This window comes from Schistocerca cancellata, chromosome 1, assembly GCF_023864275.1.
Source record: "Schistocerca cancellata isolate TAMUIC-IGC-003103 chromosome 1, iqSchCanc2.1, whole genome shotgun sequence".
Classification (NCBI taxonomy): Eukaryota; Metazoa; Arthropoda; class Insecta; order Orthoptera; family Acrididae; genus Schistocerca; species Schistocerca cancellata.
In genome coordinates this window covers 791798046-791819917 of record NC_064626.1, presented here as the reverse complement: position 1 = coordinate 791819917, position 21872 = coordinate 791798046, and the positions used below count along the sequence as shown (strand labels likewise).

Here is a 21872-nt window from a genome sequence, read left to right as displayed (position 1 = left end):
GACATCACTTCCGATGTTCACTTCTCTCCAACTTCAACATGGATAACCTCGCCCAAACAACGCGTTGCCAGGCTTACCGCCTGGCGACAATGAATATCAACATGATCAGTTCTCCTGTCAAGATCCAACTTTTGAAAGAGACCATACGAGCCATGGGAGTTGACTTTGCTTTCCTACAAGAAGTGAAAACGACTGCACTCCCGCACTTTTACGGTTACGCCACACCTGTGACGCCCGGTAGCCCTGCAGACACCGGAGTGGCAATATTAGTGCGTGAAGGTATTGAAGTTACCGACGTCACGTTTCTTCCCTCCGCGCGAGGAAAAGCATTTACGGCACTCAACACCCGATTCATTAATGTTTACGCGCCGTCGGGTACCACAAGACGTCACGACCGCGCCAGATTCTACTCCACGATATCGCTCCCCTTTTCCTTGGACGATACGACCACAGCGTCTTCGCCGGCGATTTTAATTGCGTACTTCACCCCAAGGTCCAAATCCCACATTACATGCCTTGTCCGGAACTGGGTGCGATGATCCAAGAACTTCACTTGTGCGACACGTGGGAAAAAGTCCACGGTAACCGCTCTGGCCACACTCATCTTACCAGTCATTCGGCCAGCCGACTTGACCGCATATATGTGTCACAAGATCTCACACAAGGTGTGGTGGACGCCGAATTATGGCCTCAAGCCTATTCCGATCGCAGTGCCTATATCTGCACTATACACCTACGCCCCCAACAAGTCTGGCGCAGCAATGGCTTTTGGAAGCTCAACATAACTCATCTCCAGGACGTGGATTGCCGTCGGCAAGCTGCAGCAACGTGGACTGACTGTGAACGCCGCCACCCACGATACACCTCGACCCTGGAGTGGTGGCTCCTCTGTGCCAAACCAGCAATCCGTAGGACACTTATGCGATATGGCAAGGACGTGACTGCGTGGCATCGACAGACCCTCGATTTTTACTACGCGGCACTCAGGGACCTCGACGCCTTACCCCCTTCCCCGGAGAGACATCATAACCAAAGCAGAATCAAGGCTCACATACTATCATTGACGAAGCGTTGACTAGAAGGTGCAGTAGTCCGCTCGCGACGGCACGACCGAACGGTTGCAGAGGAACCCACTATGCACCACGTTGTGGCGGATAAGCGCCGACAACGCCAACATTTAATCACACAACTCAGGACACACGACGGTCGCTTATGTACGACGCAAGCAACCATAGTAAAGGCGGTGGAGGATCATTTTCGTCATCTTTACAAGGAAAGAACCGTCAATGACGAGGCCACTACTGAAGTGTTACAGCAGATAACACGTACTATCGACGAGGCTACCGTGAATGCACTAACAGAGGAAATCTCACTCGAAGAAGTCGAAGACGCCGTGGACAAAGGTGCGGCCAATAAATCTCCTGGACCTGATGGATTGCCCATCGAATTCTACCGGACTTTCCGTGACATCATGATGCCTCGCTGGGTTATAATGTTCCGCGAACTTATGTCTCCAGACTGTGTTGTGCCGCCAGCGTTTGTAGAAGGTCTCCTCATACCAGTACACAAGCCAGGTGGAGGGCTATCGATTAACGACTATCGGCCGCTTACAATGCTGAACGCCGATTACAAGATTTTCACCAGGATTATGGCGAGCCGTATTAAGACGACTTTGCCGATGATCCTCGCTCCAGAACAGACGTCGCAGGGGGGAGAAGCCAACATACACATGGCCACCGGTAACTGCAGGGACTTAATAGCGATCGCTTCTGAGTGCCGTCTGAGAGCGGCGATCGTCTCCGTCGATTTCAACCGCGCCTTTGATAGAGTGCACCACAACTTCCTCCTACGAGTGATGGACTGTATGGGATTCCCCCCGGGCCTCATCGACACCCTACGGCGTCTTTGGACCGCAGCCAGCTCACACGTCCAGGTCAATGGAAGGACGGTAGGACCAGTACCCATTAAGAGGTCTCTACGACAGGGTTGTCCCCTTTCTACCTACCTTTATGCAATCGCACTCGAGCCACTCCTAGGGGGCCTTAACCACCGCCTATCTGGCATCACGCTGCGGGACGTCACCTTTCGCTATAGGACATACGCTGACGACCTGCTACTGCTGGTTCGTTCCAATGACGAAGTTCAAAGCGTACTAACCTGGATTGAGCGATACGGACAGGCCGCAGGCAGTCTTCTGAACATCAACAAGTCGGCGGCGTTGGACATTGGGCGTGGTCTCGGACCGGAAGCCCTCGCTCCCCTCCCACCAGTTTCTGATCTGCGATATTTGGGAATCACGTTCAAGAAAGATGTATGTAAAACAGCTGCAGCAAACTACCGACGGTTATTACAGATCATACGCGCAATGGTGCGACAGAACCTGCTCCGGGACTTGAATCAGCTACAACGTGTTGAATACCTGAACCTCTACGTAGCATCCAAACTCAACCACGTGGCACAGGTCCTCCCACTACCGCTGCAGATAGGTCGCCGGCTTCAGGCGGCCTTCAGTTACTACGTTTCCGCAGGTCATATCTTTAAAGTACGATACGACACTCTTACCCTCCCAGTGCACACAGGAGGGCTGGGATTGGTCAACGTCAGGGCGAGAGCAGCTGCCCTTTACATGAGCAACATGAGGAAACGATGGAAAAGTCAATATACCTCTCTCACGGGTCGTTTACTACAGGTTCTGATGCCAGCCTCTAACGTCCCGCCGGTGTCGGTTGCGCACGTCGCACCACAGCTCTCTCATGTGTCGACCTTCATTCTTGATTACAGCTATGTCAGATCGAACCTCTCCGCCACACGTCCACCAAAGGCGAAAGATTTTTATACCAACCTTCTGCGGGCTGTTCACCATAACGTGGTGGAAAACAAGTACCCTACGGTTCACTGGCCAAGAGTGTGGAGAACGATACACCACCACTTTCTGTCATCCACGGTGCGTTCGAAGTGGTATCAGATCGCCAACAAAAAATATGCCACACGCCAGCGACTTCACACTATTGGACTGGCAGACTCCCCTTATTGCCCAGATACCTTTTGGATACCGACGAACATCGTTTTACTTGCGCATCATCGTCCGGAGTTTGGCGACTAACACAGAAGATATTGGCTTGTTACCTCCGGGTCACACCTGATATGACTGACCCGCAGACCTTACTCTGTCCCGATGAAACTTACTTTCCGGCTGCAAAATGCGCTTACATGGTTCAAAGGACTTACCGTCGCCTACATCTTTAGCGACGGAGAGAAAGAGCAGCTTGATTACTGGTGGTTCCTACAAAATGCTCACAATGCCCTCGAACGCACACCGAAATACCGTACGCTCTTCGCAAATTATTTACGCAGCGTTTTCGTTAACCCCCCACTCAGCTGGGGAGTGCCAGGCTGTGGTTAATGTGCTGTGCCGCATCACACTAACGGCTCAACGTTCTGCCTTGTCAGCCATGACCAAAGGAAGAGACAAGCTGCTGCAAGGATACTGTTTTCCTTGAGGCACTAGCGAAGCAGAATGCCTCCGTTGCAGATGCCCTTCAAAATGGCTCTGAGCACTATGGGACTCAACTGCTGAGGTCATTAGTCCCCTAGAACTTAGAACTAGTTAAACCTAACTAACCTAAGGACATCACAAACATCCATGCCCGAGGCAGGATTCGAACCTGCGACCGTAGCGGTCTTGCGGTTCCAGACTGCAGCGCCTTTAACCGCACGGCCACTTCGGCCGGCCGATGCCCTTCAAAGGCGCTATTGGATATTTCAGATAACGATGGCGAGGCTCCAAGTGGAACCAGTTACATTATTGAAGAACCTTTTAGTTAGAATTACATCAGTGGTTTATATTTTTATTTTTTGATTACTCTTTTATGCCACCTTTGTTGTTGTAACACTTACTTGTAACACATAGTTACTAGAATTCTCATTTGTACACGCTCCCTAAATGTAATCATATAAAAAAAAGTGGCAACGGATAGCCCTAACTAAAAAAAAAAAAAAGTTGGTAGAGCACTTGCCCGCGAAAGGCAAAGGTCCCGAGTTCGAGTCCCGGCTCGGCACACAGTTTTAAACTGCCAGGAATTTTCATATCAGCGCACACTCCATTGTAGAGTGAAAATTTCATTCATGAAAAACGTTGGTCTAAATATGGAAAACCGTGCGGTAAACTGCTGCACATACACACTATTTTAATTTACACAGTACAGCAAACACGTATTAGAAAAATTGGCAAGAAAACATTAGGTTTAAACAATGTATAACAATGAAAGAGAAGCTGTCAAACTTACTAAAATACAGAGGACATTTTATCCCTTCTTTTTAGATGACAAAAACTCAGTCATTGTTTTTTGACGTAATGAAGACAGTCTGTTATTTGACGCATAGTTGCGACATCGTCTCATAAACATCAAATCAGCAGGTGTAGCAGTGGGTTCCAATAACGTAGTGCGAGGTCAAGGGCTTCTGCTGCGTCTGGCACCAGCTTTCCTTTGTCGCTTTCAGCCTCATTGTCACTTCCGTCACAGCAGTCCACTTCTTCCTGCTCTTGAATCATAGCAGCAACTAAATCAGCTTCAGTAAGGTTCTCCACACGTGCCCCATCCTCTGCCATCCACTCATCTACGTCTCCTTCACTAGATTCTTCACATCAAGGGATTGCCTGTATCATTTGTAGTAGATTTTGCTCTTCATTTTCAACTAGGTTTTCCTGAAATTGAAGAGATATCCACAGTTTTTTCCACGATTTTCTCAGAGTATTTTCTGAAATATTCTGCCGTGCCTCAGCGGCCCAATAAACATCATCCTTCACATTGGCCTTTTATTTTGTCCACTAAAGGATGCTATGATCTTGGACCGGCATTCTTAAAAACTGTTTTCTGTAAATCAGTTTTAAGGTTTGCAGTACGCCCTGGTCTATCGGCTGTAGAAGTGGTGTAACATTCGGCGGCAAAAACTTCGCCACAATTTCTCCGTCACATGATTTCTCAGTGTTGGGGTGAGATGGCGCATTATCAATCAAAAGGATTGACGGGGAGACAAATGATTTTCCTTAGAAAACCGTCGAACAGAGGGAACAAACTGGCCGTGAAACCTTTCTTTGAACAGCTTACCAACGATCCATGCTTTTTTTCTGGTTGTGATAATACAGGGTGTTACAAAATCGTACGGCCAAACTTTCAGGAACCATTCCTCACACACAAAGAAAGAAAATATGTTATGTGGACATGTGTCCGGAAACGCTTACTTTCCATGTTAGAGCTCATTTTATTACTTCTCTTCAAATCACATTAATCATGGAATGGAAACACATAGCAACAGAACGTACCAGCGTGACTTCAAACACTTTGTTACAGGAAATGTTCAAAATGTCCTCCGTTAGCGGGGATACATGCATCCACCCTCCGTCGCATGGAATCCCTGATGCGCTGATGCAGCCCTAGAGAATGGCGTATTGTATCACAGCCGTCCACAATACGAGCACGAAGAGTCTCTACATTTGGTACCGGAGTTGCGTAGACAAGAGCTTTCAAATGCCCCCATAAATGAAAGTCAAGAGGGCTGAGGTCAGAAGAGCGTGGAGGCCATGGAATTGATGCCTCTACCAATCCATCGGTCACCGAATCTGTTGTTGAGAAGCCTACGAGCACTTCGACTGAAATGTGCAGGAGCTCCATCGTGCATGAACCACATGTTGTGTCGTACTTGTAAAGGCACATGTTCTAGCAGCACAGGTAGAGTATCCGGTATGAAATCATGATAACGTGCTCCATTGAGCGGAGGTGGAAGAACATGGGGCACAATCAAGACATCACCAACAATGCCTGCCCAAACGCTCACAGAAAATCTGTGTTGATGACGTGATTGCACAATTGCGTGCGGATTCTCGTCAGCCCACACATGTTGATTGTGAAAATTTACAATTTGACCACGTTGACCATCCGTTAAGAGAACATTTGCACTGAAATGAGGACTGACACACTGTTGGATGAACCATTCGCAGAAGTGTACACGTGGAGGCCAATCAGCTGCTGATAGTTTCTGCATACGCTGTACATGGTACGGAAACAACTGGATCTCCCGTAGCACTCTCCATACAGTGACGTGGTCAACGTTACCTTGTACAGCAGCAACTTCTCTGACGCTGACATTAAGGTTATCGTCAACTGCACGAAGAATTGCCTCGTCCATTGCAGGTGTCCTCGTCGTTCTAGGTCTTCCCCAGTCGCGAGTCATAGGCTGGAATGTTCCGTGCTCCCTAAGACGCCGATCAGTTGCTTCGAACGTCTTCCTGTCGGGACACCTTCGTTCTGGAAATCTGTCTCGATACAAACGTACCGCGCCACGGCTGTTGCCCCGTGCTAATCATTACATCAAATGGGCATCTGCCAACTCCGCGTTTGTAAACATTGCACTGACTGCAAAACCACGTTCGTGATGAACACAAACGTGTTGATGCTACGTACTGATGTGCTTGATGTAGCAATGAGCAAAGAGCAATGAGTCGCATGTCAACACAAGCACTGAAGTCAACATTACCTTCCTTCAATTGGGCCAACTGGCGGTGAATCGAGGACGTACAGTACATACTGACGAAACTAAAATGAGCTCTAACATGGAAATTAAGCGTTTCCGGACACATGTCTACATAACATCTTTTCTTTATTTGTGTGTGAGGAATGTTTCATGAAAGTTTGACCGTACCTTTTTGTTGGAAATGCCCTGAAATTAAGGCCAATCTCGTCAGCGTTTTGAATTTGTCAAGGAGAATACTTTCCCTCTCTTATCATTTTTTCAAACTCCTCCAAGTATTGCTGCGCTGCATCACGGTCAGAAGAAAGTTTCTCTCCAGTAATTGTTAGCTGACGGATTCCATGACGTTTTTTGAATCTGTCCAACCAATCCGTACTCGCACTAAAAGACTCATCACTATTCATTAATTTGTTCAGGTAAACAGCATTCTCCTGAACCAGTGCCCCATTCAAAGGAGTTCCCCTTTCTCTTTCCTGCGACCGAGCGGGGTGGCGCAGTGGTTAGACACTGGACTCGCATTCGGGAGGACGACGGTTCAGTCCCGCGTCCGGCCATCCTGATTTAGGTTTTCCGTGATTTCCCTAAATCACTCCAGGCAAATGCCGGGATGGTTCCTCTGAAAGGGCACGGCCGACTTCCTTCCCAATCCTTCCCTAATCCGATGAGACCGATGACCACGCTGTCTGGTCTCATTCCCAAACCAACCAACCAACCAATCTCTTTCCTGCGTAAACCAAAGGAAAAGAGCTTCATCCACTTTATCGTACTGGAACTGTTTCAAAGTCTGCCAAATTTCGAGTGTTTCTCCCGAAGACGTTGCACAGGACTGTTCAGGCTTCACTCGGTTCTTCTTCCAATCACAAATCGTTGCTTTACCAACACTCAGTTCCGTTGTCAGTTTAGATACATTCTCACCTTTGTCTATCCGCTTCAAAGCAGTCAGTTTTTCTTTGAGAGTTAACGTTGTATGTTTCCGCTTACTCATGACAAAAATGTGTACACCTCTATACCTGAACGAATACAATAGAACTGTTACGCGAGCCAGCGATCGATAACTAACATAACCAAGCGCTTTGCGAGCAAACTGGCAGTACACTGGCCGCAGAGACTACAAAGGTCTCAACCATGCACAACAACAAGGGCAGCGAGTGAGAGCGAGCCATTGTTCCCACACTTGCTCCCATTTGTTACCATGGTGTACCTACTTATCTGCTTGGTACACTTCGTTCAAGAAACTCGTCACCGTAATTCCGGCTAATCCGAACAAATCGGTAATCCGAACGAGGTCTTGTCCCAGTTAGTTCGGATTAACTGGACTCTACTGTACTTCAGGTGGACTTGGGGGTGTGACTCCCTTCTGGAAGTCTTTGATGTCAACGAGAGCACTTTGGAGATCGACACATAGAACTGGAGGCCGCCAGTGTCCACGGTTCGACGATCATCCTACGACGTTAACACTGCCACCTGACACACTGCTGCGCTGTCAGAACTGCAAGTAGAGCACATACCAGCTCGCTTCTGCTGATGAGACTGCTGCTCTCTCAGCTAGGTTGTGGCACAGCACTTAGGAAGACAAACTTGTATAGCTCCTTAACAAATGTGTTATCGTCAATGATGCTAAACTGGACTTCTATAGCAGTATGAAGACACAGAAGGACCAACTCCTCCCGAACGTGCTGGTTGCGAAGATTTCTGAGAATTTGGGCGCAATGTGAATCGAAAACCTACAAACGAGAACTAATACCTGCGCAAAATCTCAAATAATTATCTGAGGAAGAAAAGAGATGTGATTAACACAGTCGTAATTTGCGTGAGGCGAATCTACGAGCCGCACCACCTTGAGGACAAGTTCTACCACCTTGCAAGCTCTGACACCTGGAATGCTCTCTATGATACACTAGGTACTCCGCCAGGGATATAAGAAGTATCACGAAACTTAACACCTGGTGTAGTAATAAGTCAGAAGAAGAAACGTCTGCCGTGGCCTTTCTGCCATATATCCCCCGAGTGACAAAAGAAACCTGTCATAATTGAGCAAACGCAGCCAGCCAGAAGATAGTGCCTCAGACTGATGAATGAAAAGTGAGACGGACTTACAGTGACGGAGTATACTGCATACCATTTAGACGTTGAAAAGCTATGTTGGAATGAGTGGATAATCCATCAGTCACAGGATAATCGAACTTGAACGTCGCTGAAAATTGCGACAAATGGAGAACTCGGCCCTTTGTGAGGCATTGTGTGAGACCGACTATGAAACAAAATTCGCCGATACCAGGTTCTCGCTGATCAGAATAAGTACCACACCCGTTTGTTGAGGAAGTCATCGAATTTAAGAAGCACGACAATAGCTTCATCACGAAAGAGAAAAAGTCTCAGTACACGCAGAGATTGGGTTCAGCCACTACAGTAAACGACTGTTGCGAGTAACAATGGGAGAACCACAGCGCTAATGAGCAGGGGAAGGTCCACAGAGGTCGGTGCGACAGCTACATGTAATCTCTGGCCACCTGCTCGATCTCATTCTGCCACCAGCAAAGGAGGGTCAATATTTGACAGTACTAGCCAGAATTAGCCACTTACACTTTGAAAAACGCAACGTAATCTACTAAACGAACGTCGGTCAAAGATCCCGAGACGCGTTGGCATAGGCAACAAGTCAAACCGAGTGCTGCCAAAAAACATTCAAATGACTTTGAACACTGCTTGAATTATAATGATTAAAATTGTGTAATATAAGAGTACAAGCGTGCCGTAGGCTAAGTTTTGCGGGAGACAGTAATCAAGGTGGATAGGTGCACATGGAAATAACACTGGAAAACTTAATAAGAAGGAACTGACTTTTGACGTAAACCAAGAGTTGAGAACTGTATACTGCATACAACGTCTACGGCCATTTCATTCATCACAACTGTAAACAATTCGAGCTTGGATGTGAACAGCGGGACATCAGTACTACAATCAGGGCATATACACTCCTGGAAATTGAAATAAGAACACCGTGAATTCATTGCCCCAGGAAGGGGAAACTTTATTGACACATTCCTGGGGTCAGATACATCACATGATCACACTGACAGAACCACAGGCACATAGACACAGGCAACAGAGCATGCACAATGTCGGCACTAGTACAGTGTATATCCACCTTCGCAGCAATGCAGGCTGCTATTCTCCCATGGAGACGATCGTAGAGATGCTGGATGTAGTCCTGTGGAACGGCTTGCCATGCCATTTCCACCTGGCGCCTCAGTTGGACCAGCGTTCGTGCTGGACGTGCAGACCGCGTGAGACGACGCTTCATCCAGTCCCAAACATGCTCAATGGGGGACAGATCCGGAGATCTTGCTGGCCAGGGTAGTTGACTTACACCTTCTAGAGCACGTTGGGTGGCACGGGATACATGCGGACGTGCATTGTCCTGTTGGAACAGCAAGTTCCCTTGCCGGTCTAGGAATGGTAGAACGATGGGTTCGATGACGGTTTGGATGTACCGTGCACTATTCAGTGTCCCCTCGACGATCACCAGTGGTGTACGGCCAGTGTAGGAGATGGCTCCCCACACCATGATGCCGGGTGTTGGCCCTGTGTGCCTCGGTCGTATGCAGTCCTGATTGTGGCGCTCACCTGCACGGCGCCAAACACGCATACGACCATCATTGGCACCAAGGCAGAAGCGACTCTCATCGCTGAAGACGACACGTCTCCATTCGTCCCTCCATTCACGCCTGTCGCGACACCACTGGAGGCGGGCTGCACGATGTTGGGGCGTGAGCGGAAGACGGCCTAACGGTGTGCGGGACCGTAGCCCAGCTTCATGGAGACGGTTGCGAATGGTCCTCGCCGATACCCCAGGAGCAACAGTGTCCCCAATTTGCTGGGAAGTGGCGGTGCGGTCCCCTACGGCACTGCGTAGGATCCTACGGTCTTGGCGTGCATCCGTGCGTCGCTGCGGTCCGGTCCCAGGTCGATGGGCACGTGCACCTTCCGCCGACCACTGGCGACAACATCGATGTACTGTGGAGACCTCACGCCCCACGTGTTGAGCAATTCGGCGGTACGTCCACCCGGCCTCCCGCATGCCCACTATACACCCTCGCTCAAAGTCCGTCAACTGCACATACGGTTCACGTCCACGCTGTCGCGGCATGCTACCAGTGTTAAAGACTGCGATGGAGCTCCGTATGCCACGGCAAACTGGCTGACACTGACGGCGGCGGTGCACAAATGCTGCGCAGCTAGCGCCATTCGACGGCCAACACCGCGGTTCCTGGTGTGTCTGCTGTGCCGTGCGTGTGATCATTGCTTGTACAGCCCTCTCGCAGTGTCCGGAGCAAGTATGGTGGGTCTGACACACCGGTGTCAATGTGTTCTTTTTTCCATTTCCAGGTGTGTAGAAGAATGCCCAGCAAGGACTTATTTGCTAGTAATACTGCCACTAGCTGCGCCACATAGAAAGTGGATTAGCGGTTAGTCTCGCTGATTGGCGCGCTGTAGGTCACCAGTTCGAATCCGATCACCAGTAATTATTTATTATTTATGTTTTCTAGAAAATTCTTAAAAACATACACATATACACAGTATACGTATAATAAAAATGTATGTTCCAAATCTCCCTTTAAATCACTTGACCGATTTGAATCTGAGAAGGTACACATGCCAGTTACTACCAGGAAAGAATCGCTTTGGGCAAAGGGCAGGGGCGAGGATGAAAAAGAAGTGTAGCCCAAGATTCCAAGATGAGAGCACTTAGTGACTCGCAGCAAACTTCACATATAATCTCAGACCTTTAAAAAAAAATTTCTCGCTGCCAACTCCTACAAAATATGGAAGGAAGAAGTTCATTCCCTACTACATTTCGCTGTTCATGCAGTAAAACGTCCGCATCAGGCATGAAGTTTTAACTTATTACTTCTTCACTAGTAAAACAGTATTCGTGACACATCTTACAATCAGTATTCACACATATCACTGAATGTACCTGCAATACTATTTAATTGTGCGGCGCTTAATTCAGGAGATATGACATCACAAATACTGTGATGCGTGAAACACTGCACATAATATGTGACAAATTTATTATTTCTTTGCTGTTCATTACATTCTCAACGAATATCGCAGATATTATGCACATACGGCCAATGCCCTTGCGCAGTGGTATTATCGTTTCCCGTCAGCCCACCGAACTTTAGCGCTATCGGCTTTGTCTAGCATTTGGATAGTTGACCGTCCGGGTACGTCGAGCACTGTTGGCAACGGGGGTGCACTCAACCCTTGGGGGCCCTTGATTGAAAAGTGGCGACTCCAGTTACGAAGACAGGCACCGGCAGGGAGTGCTGTGTGCTGACAACATGCCCCTCCCTATCAGCATCCTGTGATATCTGTCGGCTGTGCATTACAAGCAGTCGGTCGGTACCGTCGGGCCTTCCGAAGTTTGTGCGAATGGAGTTTAGTTTTGGTTTATCCGCATATGCCAATGAACGTACCTACAAAACTACATCATTGTGCGACACGTAGTTCAGGAGATATGACGTCATAAACACTGAGATGCGTAAAAAACTTTCGCATCATCCATGACGTTTTAATTTATTACATCTTTACTACCATTTCTATTTGCATAACATTTCGCAGACAGCATCCAAATATATCACTGAATGTACCTGTAAAATTATATAACTAAAAGGAACACTGTTCAGGAGATATGACATTGTAAAGCTGCATGAAAAGGAAACTGCAGACCAAAATACGGTACGGAAACAGGTGAAATATGTGTACAAATATGAGTGAAATGTATTAATAAAGGGCCTGTAATCAACTTATCTGCGTGCTAGACGTACTGGACCTACACCTGGAGGTACGGTCTGGAATGCGGTTTTGTATGACAGCAGAAGCACACTCGTGGTTATCCTACGCACCCTGACTGCAAAATTGTACGTCAGTCTGGTGGTTCGATCGGCTGAGCTGCCATTCCTGAATCCAGAGGGTGTTTTGCAACTGGATAACTCTCCTCTGCATACCGTTGTTGCAACCTAACATACTAAACAGAGTGTCTACAAGTGACCTGCTCGATCACGTCTCCAATCGAGCACATATGGGACGTCATCAGACGACAAACCAGCGTCATCCACACACAGCATTAACTGTCTGTACTGACTGAGCAAGTGCAAAAGGCGTGGAAGTCCATCGCACAAACTGACAACCGCGCACCTATTCAACACAATGCACATACGTTTGCAGGCTTGCATTCAACGTTCTGGTGGTTGTTAATGTACGAGCATTTCATACTTGCAATGGGTCATCTCGCGCTTACATTAACCTGCCATCTCGCAATGTTAATAGCTTAAATATGTTACCTAGACAAATGTATTCCAGAAATTTCATTACTCAACATTAATTAATTTTTTGAGGTTGCGACTTTTTTTACATCAGTTTATAACTTACTACCAGGAAAGAAATACCACAGGGGTAAGAGCCAACAGCCTGCTGTTGGCCCATGGTGATAACTTAGTTGTGGAGAGAGGTGGACGGGAAGGAGAAGATGGATGCAGGTAATAGGAGGAGGTGGACAGAGAGAATGGGAGGAGGTGACGGACAGAGGAGGGGGAGCAGAAGGAGGAGGAGGAGGAGGAGATTGACTTAGAGGACGTAAGGATATGAACTCTGAGGAAAGAAGAGGAGATAGAGTGGAGAAGGAGGTGATGGATGGAGAACGAGAGAGAGTGGGGAAGAGCAGATGGACACAGGGTGAGATGCGGAGCAGATGGACAAAGGGGTAAGGAGGAGATGGACTAACAGAGGATCGGAATACGTACATATCCACGCAGCACCAGGTACTCAGCTGGTTTCTTTATATTTGTAATATTTGTATGTTCTGGAATATTCTATGCTTGTATAAATAGAAGAACTCTCTGTCCAGGAGGCAGTTCTATTCCGTCTGTCGATTGGTGTCTTTAATAAACGTGCTTTATGTGGTATCTTCCAGAGGTCACAATGACACAGCAAAATCGGCAAAGTGAATTTATACTACAGGCATTAACGAGGGCTTGCTGCAATCTGCAGCCGTGCAAGACCACGCCTCCATGTCAGCAACAACAGCAGCCTCGCACTGAGGTCAGTATAGTGTTGAGCATGGAGTAGCGCAGTCCCAGTTAGGGACCTCATCTATAGCAATCAACGTTGTCGGCTAGGACCAACGAGATGTCAAAGTTTCAGATGAACATATAGTGTTGTTAATCTTGCACGTTGTACCTCAAGAGAACTGTTTTTTAATTGGTGCATGAATCCTTGACAGCTTCAAATTATCCAGTTCTTCTGTGCCAAAGAAGTGTGTCCATGTTAAGTAAATCTTTTATTCATTTATGTAGTAATGTGAACTAATATTTCATGCATTGTAGTTTAATGAACTGTCTCCCAAAACAACCAAAGAATCCAAAGTTGTGCCCAGACGAAAGCAGTTTTGTCTGGTCACAATACTTTGACTGCTAAGTGTAGCACTTCATTGATGACATTGCTTTCGGATTTGGAGTTGATTGTAGTTATGAAGTGACATTGTTCGTTGGAAACGTCGGATGCCTAAGAAAATTTTAAAAAAACTCTCCACTATTGTGGCTTCAATTAAACACCATAAAAACCAATGCCTCCACCGACAGGAACAGGAATACAAGCAGTATACCGTTCCAGACCTCTGTATATTCAGAAGAACCAGTAGATTCAGAAACAGCAGTAAGTCAGCTGTGCATTATGCATCCATCAGTGTTTTGCGGTGACACTGGTCGGGAATTGACGAAGTGGCTGAAAAGTTTCAACCGAGTCGCCAAATACAATAGGTGGGATGGTGTAATATGTCTGACAAATGCGTACTTTCATGTGGGTGGCACAACCCAACAGAAGCTCGAGAACACTGAAAAGAAACTCGATAGGTTGGACAAAACACAGGCAGAAATGAAGATAACAGTTGGTGACAATCAGCAGCAAGTTCGGTCAGTAGAAGAGCAATTGAAGAACAGGACCCAACATCAAGGAAAAACGAGAAAGACTTACACACAGAATTGCTATATTGCGAATCCAAATATGACAGAAGACGAGAAGATCTCACATTTTGTGAAAGGAGCAACAGAAAGCATTTACCAAAATGCTTTGGTGAAGGACGTCACAGTGGAGGAATCAATGAAGTGGTGCCAACGCAACAGAAAAAGAGTTGGACGAAAGAGATACGATCGGTTCCCGAATGTGGTCCCTGTAGCAGTTGTGGAAAACGGCCACAACAACGACCCTGTCATATGCTGGGTAGTGAGAATAGAGACAGTGTGGGGCGGCGGGTGGAATAATTGTTAATAATATGTTTTGTTTGTTTTTCCCGGCCGATGCACCATATGTGGGGCGGCGGGTGGAATAATTGAGAATATAAAATGTAGAATGTAATGTAGAAAAGATGCATTTCCGGCCGATTAGCACCATATGTGGGGCGGCGGGTAGAATTATTGTTATTTAAAATGTTTTGTTTCTCCCGATTAGCAACATATGTGGGGCGGTGGGTGGAATAATTGTTGTTAAATGTTCCTATTATTTATTTAATGCTGTTGTTTGCCATTCTCAACACTGGCTCTCTAACTACAATATTGGTCACCAGAAAGTGATTAACAAAAAGTGAAGCCTGTAATTAGAATTCCTAGTGCCCACTTCATCTGAGAAATACATTTATAGCTACAGCTTATAGCTCTAAGGAATTAGGAGATTGTCTGGGATTCATAATCAAAAACGATTCTCTAAAAATATTCACTATATCCTGAAAGTCACAGACCAAAAAGAATCCACACAATCCAACTAACAGAGCAGTTCAGAGTCTAATGCGCTGATGCAACTATAACTGTTCAAATTAACTGTTTAAGTGAATTCTCGCCATAATTTGATGATAATGTTCATCAAACGCCACGCTAAATAATGGTAGAATGTCTGTCCCGCGGCGGCACGTGAAAATACGACATACGCAAACTGAAGATAGATCATGAAAGTTATCCCAGAATTAACACTTCACTCGAAAATAATTTCATGGTTACGCGTATCCCGAGTAACTTATTACGGCATCCGAGGCTGTTTATAGCAATGATACCGACGCGACGCGACGCGACTCCCGGCACAGGTGGTGTGCTATTCAGCGTCTGGAGAGAACTGGGGCCTTTCTCTCTCGCGCAGCGTTCTTATATATAAAGCCGCGGTGCGGACAGCTAAGGGAACGCCTGATCAATTCCGCTCTCCCGACTAGCCGCTGGGCTAGTAATGCACCACTTTAAGTTATTGAATAAATCATCGCTTCCTTTGCTGATGGCCGATGAAGCTCTCAATTTAAATGTGCCTTCAGCAGACAGGTAAGTAATCATAATAAAAGTCTGACGTGGCTAAGTCAAATATTTTGCGCGAGAGAATTAATTTAATTACACTACACGCAGTAGACGAGCTGTGAACTTGCCCTTTGGAGATACGCTATCGCTATAGTTTTATAGTTATTCAATTGAAACTTCTCACATCTTTATCATTATAGTGGATCTCCCTTCTACTTAAATTTAATCATCCTAGCCTTATTTATTCGCCTACTTAATCTATCTTGCTTCCTTAATTTCTAAGACAAAAACCAGAAAATCGTGAATTTCAACTAAAATTTTAATTTGTGAGATCCAGAATACTGTTTCTACTAAATTATTATGAAAAAGGAATCTAAATATAAATTTTTAAGTTTCTAGCTCTTTTCTGTTGCGCCAATAATTTTATAGAAAAACGTCCAAATTTCGAAAATGGTTTAAGTTATTGAACTGATATTCAACACATAGTGATTTAGTATTACTCCTGACATGCTAGAAACGTTTCAGGTTATTTACTTGATTTTTAAAGTATTGCGCAACATTTATGACGTCAGAGCTAGTTACAGCGGACTGGCTGGCACACAATGGAAAGACTGATGTGAATTTTATACGGCGTGAGTAGGCTGCTTCCCTACAACAGGACTATCGGATCGAGTACACAAGAGACAGCAACTATGTATGTCGACCACATACAGCGGGAAGTAATAGATAATGTTGAATAAGAGGTCTGTCGATCTTCAGCATTCACCTCCGTCGCCAGCCAAACGCGCCACCACGAATTCGAGTTCGTGCCGCAACCGTCAAACGACAAACCATCAGTCGGCCAATGTGGGTACAAACATCTCCTGCGCCAAGTATAATGCCCTGCAAAAGAGTTAAGCATGTTCAGTTTGACGAAAAAGATGGCGGCTGCCATCATAGCGGCGCAGATCCCATCACCAGCGCGAATCTCGTAAATAAGCTTTGCAGTCTGCTCAAACAGAGCCAGAGTGTGTGCAGTCACTTAAACGTAGGCTGTGCAGTTTTATGATAGTGAATTAAGGTTTGAGTTGGACTTTGATGTTGACAGAGGCGTAGGCGAACGTAGTTCACTCAGCCAACCTTTTCTGTGCAACAACGCAAATGCCACTCGACATGGTAAGTCAGCTGCTGCGCCTGCTCCTGCTACTATACTTCTCTTTTATGGACAACCTGTTGTTTACAATCGTTTTAATTTGAATTGCGGAACTTTAGGGGTCAGGATGGTATAGTTCCGTATCGTTCCTTTGGAATAGATTTTGGTGTTGTCTAGGGAAGACCCATGTGGGAATAGGAGCATTGCAACTGTGACAAGACTTGCTACAACTCTGAACCAGTCGAAAGATTGCACCAGTGACGTAAGCACCACACAGAGGGTCATAAATGCACGGCCGTCATCATAGTGGATTCTGAGGCTTACAGTACGGAATTGGTGTCGCTGGTAAGAGTTTGTAAAAATATTTTATACAAGCCAACACGTCTCAAGAATTTACGTGATTTTTACCGGATTTTTGTTACTTTCTTTAGTAGTGGACCTACACTTCTCCGCATTGGCCTTATGATGTGTTAGTGATACGCAATTCACATGGTGGCGAATAACGTACGATTGCCTGCACTGCAGGGAAAGTCAAACAGGTTACAGATCGAGCATGTGCGGATGCAGACTAGGCTGCTAATGTGCAGGTGAGTCATAGATCGGATCCGATACGCGCCTGTGTCAGTCGGCCAAGCTGGTTCAAATGGTTCAAATGGTCTGAGCACGATGGGACTTAACATCTGAGGTCATCAGTCCCCTAGAACTCAGAACTACTTAAACCTAACTAACTTAAGGACATCACACACATCCATGCCCCAGGCGGGGTTCGAACCTGCGACCGTAGCGGTCGGGCGGTTCCAAACTGAAGCGCCTAGAGCCGTAGAGCCGCTCGGCCAAGCTGGTCTAGGTGAGGATTGTCATTCATCGCTTCTCCTGTTGGGGCGCCAATGTTAGTTCTTATTTTGTTTTTCGCCAAACGGGAGGAATAGGATGTTCTCGTTCAGCGAGTGCACCGCGGTGAAATATTACAACTTAAAATCAGTACTAAGGAAGGCGAATAGTAGACTTGGATTTATTGCAAAAGCTCTGGAAAAGTGCTGGGCATCGGTAAACGAAATCGCAAAAAAGACAATGGTGTGACCAATTACAGACCAGCGTTTGGTTTCTTTGTTAAGAAGGTTTGACAAACATTCGGTGAATTCAGAGTATGTTGGTAACAAGTAGTCAGTACAGCCGATAAAAAAAGTAACATATATGCTCGGAGAACGTACACGAGAGTAACTGTAAGAAATGTGTCTCTGGCCTCGTTTAATTACGCTTGGTTAACATTGAGAACATCTTTTTGAGGGCGACTGGGTAACAATATTTACGCCACAGTAGTATATGTCGAATAGAGTCAATATTTTAGCATTCGTATCTATTTTAATGTAAGTCGCATGTATATCTGGCACGCACGTGTAGGGAGTGAGCTTTCCATGAGTGGTAAACAGTTTCTCCTTTCGTTACTAATAATTTCCCTCCCCAGAAGTAACTATCACGCCAGATATTTCACCGTAACAAATTCGTAAACAGTTACGAAATACGCGGTGCGAAGTGACTACAGTTACAGCATGTAACTTCACTTATGGGAACATGGCAAGGAACTCCAATCAACATGTTGGAATAATAATTTACGGAACATTTTGTATTTGAAGACCATCTTATTAAAACACAGCAAACAAAGCAATTATGTAATAACTCAGTAGTTGGCTGAGGGCCACGTGGACTGCTTTGAGAAAGGCCCACACAATAAAAGATTTTAACTATCAATGTCATGCATCATTTTCCACAACTCAAATATTTTGTGTTCCTCTGGGCTTGCAGCATAGTAGATATCTTGTGAAGTCATTTAACGTATATTGTACGAGAAAGTTGCTATTTTTTGAAGTTTTATTCAGGGGTTGTAGGGTTAGGCGATAAGTTTATTTCGGGTACGTTGCTTTTTTGAAGCGATTTGCAGTATACACAATTTTTACGTTCTGTATCTCATTGGTTTCGTAACAATGTGTCGAATACTTACTTCCGTATCTCATCGTTGACGTTGAAGCTGTTAAATATTTCTGCGTATTGTATGTGCAGCGCAGGTAGGGTTGTTTTCGTTTATATATGAATTTTTCTTAATAGTAGACGTTATTGAGTAATTTTTGTTGAAATTTCTCGTTTTCTGTGAGTTTGACAGCTTTACTTGACAAAAATCAACGATGTTGTATGGTTACATATTTGTCTTATCTATGGATCTGTGTGGTGATTATAGGTTCTTTGTAAAAGTTTGTGCGACTAGTCTTTGCTTATCATGTCATGTGTTATCGTTTACTAAAATTTCGACGTAATTTTCTATAAAACTTTTATGCTTGACTTCAATCTGTGTGCCTATCTTTCTATCTCTTCTAAAGGAGTCACTGCACTTCTGGGATTTTCAAATGGCAAAAATGTGGAGGGATTTGTATCGCTCTTTCTGGCATGCTCTTGCTATCTGATCAGAAAATTTCCTCCTGTTTGGCCCATACTTACAGAAAATTTCGTCGTAATTTTAGAACACAAGAACAGATGACATGATAAGCAACGACTACTCACACACCTATACAAAGTATCTATAACCACCACACAGCTCCATAGATGAATAAGATAGATAGGTAACCATACAAAATCTTTGACTTTTGTCAAGTAAAGCTGTCAAGCTTACAATTAGAGAAAGCGCAAAAATTTCAACAAAAATCACTTAACAAGAACATCTACCGTTGAGAAAAACATATGTAATGAAAATCATCTCTGTCTGCACTAGAAATAAAACACGTAGAAATATTTAACAGCTACAACGCCAACGATTAGGTATGGAAGTAAGAACTTGACACATTGCTACAAAACCAATGAGATACATAACATAAAAATTGTGTATTCTAAAGGCGCTATATAACTGCAAATCGCTTGAAAACGGTAGTGCGCCCGGAATGAGGTTATTGCCAAAATGTTAAACTCTTGAATAAAGCTTCAAGAATAGAGGCTTCCTAATATCATAAACATAAAATGTCTTTACAACTCAAATAATTAAACTGAGAGGATATTCGCAATAAAAGTAATCCAAAGCTAACTTTTACTCCCTCGCACAAGCTCAGTACGGGAGCAGCACTCCGTCAGAGGCGGAGAGGTCTGTCGCAGACCGTGTCTCCGACATGATTGTGTCCACGAGTTGTCACATAAAAATCTGATTATACGTTGTTACTGAGTCAATTTCAAACAGCAGGAATCTTTCGCATATGTTGGTTTACGCTATACCGAAAATGTGTATTACGAAATGTAAAAACTGTGAGCTCTGCCTCGACTGTAAATAAATACGAGGTGCATTCAAGTTCTAAGGCCTCCGATTTTTTTTCTAATTAACTACTCATCCAAAATCGATGAAACTGGCGTTACTTCTCGACGTAATCGCCCTGCATACGTACACATTTTTCACAACGCTGACGCCATGATTTCATGGCAGCGGCGAGGGCTTCTTCACGAGTCTGTTTTGACCACTGGAAAATCGCTGCGGCAATAGCAGGACGGCTGGTGAATGAGCGGCCACGGAGAGTGTCTTTCATTGTTGGAAAAAGCCAAAAGTCACTAGGAGCCAGGTCAGGTGAGTAGGGAGCATGAGGAATCACTTCAAAGTTGTTATCATGAAGAAACTGTTGCGTAACGTTAGCTCGATGTGCGGGTGCGTTGTCTTGGTGAAACAGCACACGCGCAGCCCTTCCCGGACGTTTTTGTTGCAGTGCAGGAAGGAATTTGTTCTTCAAAACATTTTCGTAGGATGCACCTGTTACCATAGTGCCCTTTGGAACGCAATGGGTAAGGATTACGCCCTCGCTGTCCCAGAACATGGGCACCATCATTTTTTCAGCACTGGCACCCGAAATTTTTTTGGTGGCGGTGAATCTGTGTGCTTCCATTGAGCTGACTGGCGCTTTGTTTCTGGATTGAAAAATGGCATCCACGTCTCATCCATTGTCACAACCGACGAAAAGAAAGTCCCATTCATGCTGTCGTTGCGCGTCAACATTGCTTACCAACATGCCACACGGGCAGCCATGTGGTCGTCCGTCAGCATTCGTGGCACCCACCTGGATGACACTTTTCGCATTTTCAGGTCGTCATGCAGGATTGTGTGCACAGAACCCACAGAAATGCCAACTCTGGAGGCGATCTGTTCAACAGTCATTCGGCGATCCCCCAAAACAATTCTCTCCACTTTCTCGATCATGTCGTCAGACCGGCTTGGGCGAGCGCCAGGTTGTTTTGGTTTGTTGTCGCATGATGTTCTGCCTTCATTAAACTGTCGCACCCACGAACGCACTTTCGACACATCCATAACTCCATCACCACATGTCTCCTTCAACTGTCGATGAATTTCGATTGGTTTCACACCATGCAAATTCAGAAAACGAATGATTGCGAATGTTCAAGTAAGGAAAACGTCACCATTTTAAGTATTTAAAACAGTTCTCACTCTCGCCACTGGCGGTAAAATTCCATCTGCCGTACGGTGCTGCCATCTCTGGGATGTATTGACAATGAACGCAGCTTCATTTTAAAACAATGCACATGTTTCTATCTCTTTCCAGTCTGGAGAAAAAAATTCGGAGGCCTTAGAACTTGAATGCACACACGTAGTTGTCTGCAACCTCTCGTAGCTCCAATGACAAAAAACCACTTTAAGACTTAAGGACTGAGACACCGAATTTGTTGGATATTTATACATGTGGAGCACACTGCGATGTAAAACTCTCCGTACACTACTGTAGCTTAATAGTACGTTAACTTGGCAGCCACTCTCTTCCTCCAAGTTTGTGCGCAGACTTGTACAGCTTCCGAAACCGTTATTCTCATCTTCTCGTGTAATGTGTCCTGGATTCTCT

General features: G+C 45.5%; 1 protein-coding gene across 1 annotated transcript in view; it reads right to left on the bottom strand.

The window, feature by feature from the left end:
- LOC126187625 (tenascin-like) overlaps positions 1-21872 on the bottom strand; it is a 194520-nt gene that overhangs the window by 10180 nt on the left and 162468 nt on the right. The window lies entirely within an intron of this gene.